General features: G+C 28.7%; 1 long non-coding RNA gene across 1 annotated transcript; it reads right to left on the bottom strand.

Annotated features, from left to right (window-relative positions):
* Positions 1–5,471: 5,471 nt before the first annotated feature.
* Positions 5,472–5,815, bottom strand: LOC136089517 (uncharacterized). Its single transcript, XR_010643119.1, has 2 exons — positions 5,632–5,815; positions 5,472–5,541 (listed from the first exon to the last, which is right to left on the bottom strand). It is a non-coding gene; the product is annotated as an uncharacterized LOC136089517 (long non-coding RNA).
* Between the last annotated feature and the right edge of the window lie 2,608 nt (positions 5,816–8,423).

Here is an 8,423-nt window from a genome sequence, read left to right as displayed (position 1 = left end):
TTAATTATTGGTCTGCAATCTTAAATAGAATAGTTGCGGTTATTCGTTTTTTAGCCGAAAGAGGTTTAGCATTTCGATAAAAAAAGCAAAATACTGGGGAATTATCGTAGATTCGACTCCTGATATTTCTTACGTGGATCAACTTTCTGTGATTTTTCGTTATTATCTAAATGGCCACGTGTATGAACGATTTTTTTGTTTTCTACAAATTAAAAGCCACGACGGTAAATCTTTGATTACTGACATTTTAGATCTACTGGAAAGATATGATATTGATATAACCAATTGTCGGGGACCGGCATACGATAATGCAAGCAATATGTCTGGTAAATATTCTGGATTACAGGCAAGTTTAAAAGAGCGGAGTGAATTAGCTTTTTGTATCCCCTGCGCTGGACATTCTTTAAATTTAGTAGGGCAGTGCAGTGTCAGTGAGTGCATCAATTCTATCAACTATTTTGGCGTTCTCCAGAGTTTGTATTCATTTTTTGTAGTTTCAACACATAGATGGGATTTATTGAAAGGAAATCATGCTACATTCAAGCGCCTATCACATAAATTGGATTGTTGAAACCGATATTATTGATGTATTTCATATAATGTTTATATAGCATATCGCTTGTTTCTAACTATTCTCATAACAAATTGCGAGGCTAAGAGATCATTCTCTACTCTTAAAAGAGTTAAGAATATGCACCGATCAACAATGGTCCATAGTCGTTTAAGTAATATAGCAAGATTAACTATTGAGTTAAAATTATTAGAAACTTTGGATTTCAGCGATGTGATTGCAGAGTTTGCGGGGAAGAAAAGCAGAAAAAAATCACTCAACTTAATTCAATAAAATAAATATAAAAGTTGTATATAAATAAATATCAGTGATAGCGTTTTCAAGAAAATCTTTGTTTTACTCATTTTTGTCGTTGTTAGTGGGACGGGGCCTCCTACTTTTAAATAGCCCCGGGCCCCGAAAAGTCTTAATCCACCACTGACTACTGGAAGCACATTAGAATCAACAAAGTGGATATTTAACATCACTTTTTATAGCTAAGTCGTTATTTTCACATGAAATTAATCAGGATTTTTTAAAAATAGGTACAAAATGGTTAGGTGACTATTGATTATTATTTTGCATCACTGACATAATATCAGTATTACACCATAAAATGTTTAAAATATTTCGATTTTGATTTTTACTAGAACTAAATAGATAAATAATTGTATTAAAAAGTTTTTTAAATTTTTCTAGGCCAAAATCAGGATATATTGATCTAATAGGAATGTTTAAAACTGATGACAGAGCAATAAAACATAAAAACGAAAAAAACTTGTTAGCTTGGCAGTTGATCAATGCTTCCATTTTTATAATTTCAGAAACTGATTCATTGTTAATTAATTTAAACTGATCTGAACATTCAAAAGAAACACAGGCTACTAGCACTCTAGATAGAGTATTAAAATTATTAGTTTCAATAATAAAAAGAGAGTACCTCGAATAGTAGTAAGCTTTTTCAAACAATTCAATCGAAGTTAGAAGTCTCAATATATTAACTGTTTTCAGTGACGAATTGGTTAAAAGAGAAGCTGAACTGCACAGGCAATTTCCATCTTTGGATGACCTTAAATAAAATAAAAAGTATACTAAAACTAGCTCAGTTTTTATAATTTTCTAGCTGGAATATGAAACACTTTTAACTTTAGTAATAGTATTTACTTAAAGCAACATAATTTTTACTATCTTCTTGCTATAGAATAAAACAATCCATTTCAGCATTTTTAAAAGACTGGCTATATGGTTGAACTGGAAACTTATTATTTAAACTTTTAAGCTCTTCAACTAATTGACTTTTGTATTTGCGAATGTTTGGCATAATTATTTTGGAATATTTGCCTTAATTGCATTTGAAACTAAAAAATTTTTGTTTTCAAACTTTAATAACTAGCAAAGTCCTTTGACGAAAATTGCAAACGAAAAACGAATATTCGGTATATTAGAAATATTGTAGGTTTTGAACGATTCGGAGCAACTGTCGCAATTGTTCTAAACCTTCTAGAGAACTGAATGGTTATAAAAAAAATCTTTAGTTTAAAACTTTTTTTTTTAACGTGCTAGTATATTTTTTTTGGGAAAGTTTGTAGCAAGTGTCGCAATTGTTTTTTTTATAAAGAGTGATTAGTTTAAACCGTTTTTAAACCAATCATTTTTGATTTAGAGAACAGTTGCAACAAATTTCGCGACAATTGCTACAAAGTGATCGGAAAAGTTTGTAAAAATGTACAAATATGATTGGTTAATTGGTAAAATACTTTTATTTAATTAATCACACTTTGTTATCCACCGTTCCTACCTCGTCATTAATTTATTCTAAATTTACGGGACTAAACTATACTGCCATTATGGAGGACAAACAAACGTAAACAAATAGATCGGCAATGTCAACAGAAAACGAATATTTGTCTAAGCTTGATTTTAATGTAGAGCAAAGATATTTGGAAAAAATAAGCTTTATAAACCATGTTGACCCATATCTTCTTAAAGATACTGATTTCTCCGATAATGTAGATAGTTACCCAAATGTTACATATCCAGATATTGTAAACTATTTTTTATTTGCTCCTAGTCCTTTTACTAAGGATCAATTGAAAGCATATAAAGCTCTTGATTCTTATAATCAATTTGTATCAGGTTGGATGATCAACGTTGGTGTGAAATTATTTGAGAAATATGTTCTTATTCATGGCAGAGTAGGTTACTTAATTTTTAGTTCAATATTTAAATAGAAATAGCTTTCTTGTTTTAATTTTTTTTATCCAATATTTTAGGTGAAACATTCTCAAAAAATTAATGATGTACCATTAAATCCATGGCTTATTTCGGAGAAGTCAGGAATTATAGTTTGTGCACATTGCAATTGCATGGCTGGTCTTGGAGAAAGCTGTTCACATGTTGGTGCAGTACTATTTCATATTTAGTGTGTAGTTAACATTAAAAGTTCAAAAACATGCACTGAAGAAAAAGCTTATTGGTTACTACCAAGCTCTAAAAAGATAGAATTCAAACCTGTTTCCGATATTGATTTTACCCCAACTCTTTACAATGTAGTTTAAATAATAAAGTTCATGGCGTGATCAAAGAAAAAAAGTAACACATAGAAAAAATGTTTCTATTCCAACAAAAGAGGAAACTGATTATTTATCTTTAGACCTGAGTCAATGTGGAACAAAACCAGCTATTCTTTCAATTATTTCTGGGTATATCAAACCTTATGAACCATCACTAATAACAGAAAAATATCCTGAATCATTGTCAGATCTTTACCAGAACAATATATTTTTAAACTTTGAACAACTCTTAGCTGCTTGTAAAAAAAAAGAATTACAATAACAATTGAGCAAAGTAAAAATGTTGAAAGTACAACGCGACTTCAAGCAAAAAGTAATAACTGGTTTTACTTTAGGGCAGGTCGTATAACTGCTTTAAAATTTAGGAGTGTATGCTGCGCAAGCATCACCCAACCACCAATCAGTTTGATTATGCAAATATTTTTGCACAGCAGCAACAAAACGGGGAAATGACCATGAAAAAAAAGCATTGATTTGGTATTCCACAACTATGGAAAAGAAACACTCTAAATTTTCAACAAAAAATTGTGGGTTTTTTATTTCAGTTCATCAACCCTTCCTTGGTGCATCGCCAGATGCAGTTATTAATTGTGATTGTTGTGGAAATGATTGTCTGGAGATAAAGTGTCCATATAGTGCGAGAGATAAATACATTGGTGAATTATTAAATTCTAAAAATTCTTGTCTGGAAAATAATGGAGTTTATATAGCTCTCAAAAAATCACATAAATATTACTGTCAGGTTTAGTGTCAGTTATATACTTCATCAAGTAACTACTGTGATTTTTTTATTTGGACATCAAAAGATTGGTATTGCGAAAGAATTTTTCCGGATTTGGAATTTATGGACAGGAATATAATAAAATGTAAACAATTTTTTGAAGAATGTATTTTACCTGAACTTATTGACAAATTTTACAGCCATAGAAATCTTTTTTTGAAAGAAATATCGGATAAAAATAAATTAATACTAAAAGAACACAACTACTTTAAAAAAGAAAAGAAAGTTTTTATTGATCACGATTATTGTATACAATTGAAATAAAAATGTAGTCTTTTAATAAAAATATTTTATACTGTTTATTTTTTGTTACAAATCCTAGTTTCACTATATATCCAATCTTGTTAAATTTTTAAAAAACTATTCCACAGGAATAATTGAATCGCATATATTTATCAAAGAAGAACAAACAATAACAATTTTGTTTATTGAGCATAATCCAGAATCTTTAGTATATAAGTAATCTAATGGCATAATACTTTGTAGAACTTTATATTTGTTGCATAACAATCCAATAACCCTCTCAATGTGTACTCTAACAGAGGCAATTTTCCGGGTTGTTTCTACATCTGAACAAGTTAGTTGTAACTTTCGTTTCATAAATCCTGGAATCTTTAGCTCCCCACAATAAAGGCCAACACCATCAGCAATGTTAAAACCTCTATTGGCTAAAACAACATCTCCAGGAAGGATGTTTTTCAAAATTGAACAATGCTTTATTAGGTATTTATCACGAATGCGTCCTCCCCAAACTTTTAGAAAAAAATGTTATCACATCTTGTGGGCTTACACCTATTAAGAATTTAACGGTATTGTGATGTTTGTACTGTGACCAAGTTGTTGCTCATGCACGTAGGTTAGATGGTTTATTTATGAATATTTCAAAGCAATCAATTATCACAGCCACTTTTGTTTCAAAATATTTTCTGAAGCATAAAGGCATAGTTTCCATAGTTTAATCAAATGTTTCATTCTGAAGTACATAATTTCAATCCATCTTAAAAATGATGAGGTCAATTTTGAAATTTCAAATCTATAAGCAAGGTCTCTAATAGATAGATTTAAACGCAATCTCATAAGTGTCAAAGAAAATTCTTCAAAGTACAATAAAACTGAGTTCCCATTTTCAGTTATAATAGGTTTTAAAAAGTTAAACAAACAACATAAAATTTTCAAATTTGGCAATCTAGTGTAAAATGTTACTTTTGAATCTGTATCAAACCATTCAATAGTTCCCACATGGAGTTTGACTAAATTTGCACGCAAATCATAAATAAGTTTGTTTTTATATATATACTCACTTTCTATTTGATTGATATTTGTGACAGTCATATCTGTTTGAACACTTGCATCTACTAAGTTTTCATAATCGATTGTAACACTTTCTGAGACATTCGATTCACTACTTTTAAAATTATCTATTTGAAAGTCTACAATTGATTTTTCAGAAGAGTTTAAATCAGTGATGCTGTTTCTACAAGACATATAATTATTTCCACTTGTTAACAATGAACAATTTTTTTGTCGTAAATAACGTTCTCTAGATTTCTCAGCCTCAAATCTAAACTTTTTGTGCCCCAGATTTAAGGATGGAACCCAATCAGGATCATTCTGTGCGAAAAGTGAAGCAGGTTTTCCTAAATAAAAATATGAAAATGTTAAACAGTTAATGATATTAAACTTTCAAAGTTATAGAAATGTTTCAAAGGTAGACAGGCAGTTTTTACCTGTAATAAAATGGTCAATGCAAATTCGAGTGTGGAGGACATCATGATAGTTACCAACTCTGTTTAAGGCATTTATCCATTTTTCTCTACGTTCCTTTGATAAAGTCTTACCATCATCGCCTTGATTGCAAACTACTTTTGTTAAACGAAAGAAAGATTTACCCTTTTCACGATTTGAACGATTTGAACACCCAAGTACAGCACAAAAGTTGATCATATTATACATATTTTTTTCTATAACAAATTTGCATATTTATATATTTAACTTAAATTTAAAATAAAACAATAATAATAAATAAACCAGATTAAGATTTATAATTTATAATTTTGTTAATAAAAACATTAAACTTTATAATATAATATATTTTTTGAAAAAACTATGAATATTAGTATATTAGTTCCGCTAACTAGGTTGTCCTCCATAATGGCAGAATTGAAATCAAAACAACTCTTAATTATTTCGTGATGTCGAGCTAGGAACGGTGGATAGTGAAGAACAATTGCATCGGTTGCTCCAAAACACAGGATATTTTGTTTACGTAACGAATAAGTAACTATAGAGATTAAATAATTCGAGTTAACATTAAGTAATTAAAATGTTTAATTTTTTTCAAATCTCGGATTCTAATTTCTACTCATGTTTTTATTAACGCAAAAAGTGCAAAAGAAATACACTTCTATTTAGCTGTGCAAAAAGAATGTCGCAAGCGCATCAGTGGCGACACCCTAAATCCGCCCCCGAGGGCCATCCATATTTACCCCATACACGATGTATAAAATTGGTTCGTCTGCTACATTACTCACTGTTGCTTTTTTTTTTCTTTTTCCCATTTCCTTCAACTGAAATGGAGTTTTTGGCTCAGATTTAGCCTCATTTTCTTCAGTGAACCTGGCGATGAATTCATCTGAAATGAGGTTTTCGCCATATTGCCTTCTTCTGGTCTTTTCTATCATCCTCTCATTTTCTCATTTCAACAAGCAAAGGTTCAAATTTTGAATGAAAAATTTCAGTATCTAGGGGGGGGGGGGGGGAGGGCCTGGAATTTCCCATAGGTATCATTTCATTTATGTAATGTTTATTAAGATTTAAAGTTTAGTTGAGCTTAAATGCACTTATAAAACGAAATAAAAGTACATATTAAACGCATCCAAAAATTAAATGATGAAATATTTCAAAGTATATATATGGTACTTACATTGAAGATGATTTCGGATTTCCAAAAAAAGTCTTGTAAAGAAGTTTCTAAAGCAATATGGATTCAGGAAGCATATAGTTTGTGAGAAACAGAAAGTTGGCAATCAAAAACATGAATTAAAGGCATTTTAAAAATTTCGAGTTGTGGGTGACCTTTTTGGAAAATTATTTGGAATAAAAGCCATTTTACAAAAATTTAAAAAGTCATAACCCTAATATATATATATATATATATATATATATATATATATATATATATATATATATATATATATATATATATATATATATATATATATATATATATATATATATGACGAATCCAGGAAGGGGATGGGTGTATGTTTGCACCCCCTTCCCCCATCAAAATCTGAAAGTCCTAATTTTTTTTAGACGCAAACGTGATATTAAAGATTGGAATCACATACTAATCTGAGCTTTAGAATCAAATTATCAAATCATTGATTATTATAAATTTATGTTTTTATAATAAACTGAAAAAGAACATCGAAGCAAATTGCTTTAAAAAATAAGATAAGTTGGAATACAAAGTTTTTGTATATATATATATATATATATATATATATATATATATATATATATATATATATATATATATATATATATATATATATATATATATATATATATATATATACACAATCTATTATTTATATTTCTAAATCATTTAGCAAAGCATTGACCAAATTAAAATTTTGAAAATGCCTAAAATTTATACCGTGTTTACAAGAACAATTTTAATAAATGTCTTATGCAAGAATGTGTTCACTTGAGTTTACATTTAAAGTCTAATAAAATCTCTTAAAATTTTATATTAGAACTTGGTAAACTAATATGTAGGAAAAAAATAGAAAATGTATTTCCAAATTTAAACTTAAGAATATTTTTGTGTACTAATTTAACAAACTGTTCTGTGGAACGAAGCTTTTTGTTTGCTAAAAAGATTGAATGCGTATTTAAGGTCTACCGTAAAAGAACAAAGTTTAAACGCCTTATCTATATTATCAGTCGAAAGCGATTCAAACTTGAATACTGATTATACTGATATAATTGATGACTCAGCTGACAAAAAGTAAAAAAGAAAATTTTTGTCGTGTATTTTTGCTTTTTATTAAATCAATAAAAATTAGCAAAAACAGAAGGCAAGTTATAGGAAAACGATTATTTATTCGTCTAAGGTTATCATAAATGTGACACTGATTGTAACTGATGAAACATGTGACACTGATTATAACTGATGAAACAGGTTTTTGATAAAAAGTTTAAAAAGTTGTTTTCTTTTTCTTCTTCTTTTTATTAACTATTAATAACATTTAATATTGGTCCTAATTATGATTATGACTAATATTAAATGTAATGTATGTTTTGTCATATAGTTAAACAGAAGTTGGCTTCTTTACAAGTCGTATTTCTTATTAAAATGTATAAAAAGATTTCACACCATCAGAATATTAATAAAAATGATATTATTAATGTAAATGCATGATAGTTTTCAAAAGGTTCAGCATAGTTTCACTGAAAAAATCCAAAACAAAAAAACCTCTAGAGTTAACTTCAAGAATGAATACTTTTAAGA

Source organism: Hydra vulgaris, chromosome 13 (assembly GCF_038396675.1).
Source record: "Hydra vulgaris chromosome 13, alternate assembly HydraT2T_AEP".
Classification (NCBI taxonomy): Eukaryota; Metazoa; Cnidaria; class Hydrozoa; order Anthoathecata; family Hydridae; genus Hydra; species Hydra vulgaris.
Note: the sequence above shows the minus strand (reverse complement) of the source record. Positions and strands in the feature narration are given on the sequence as shown.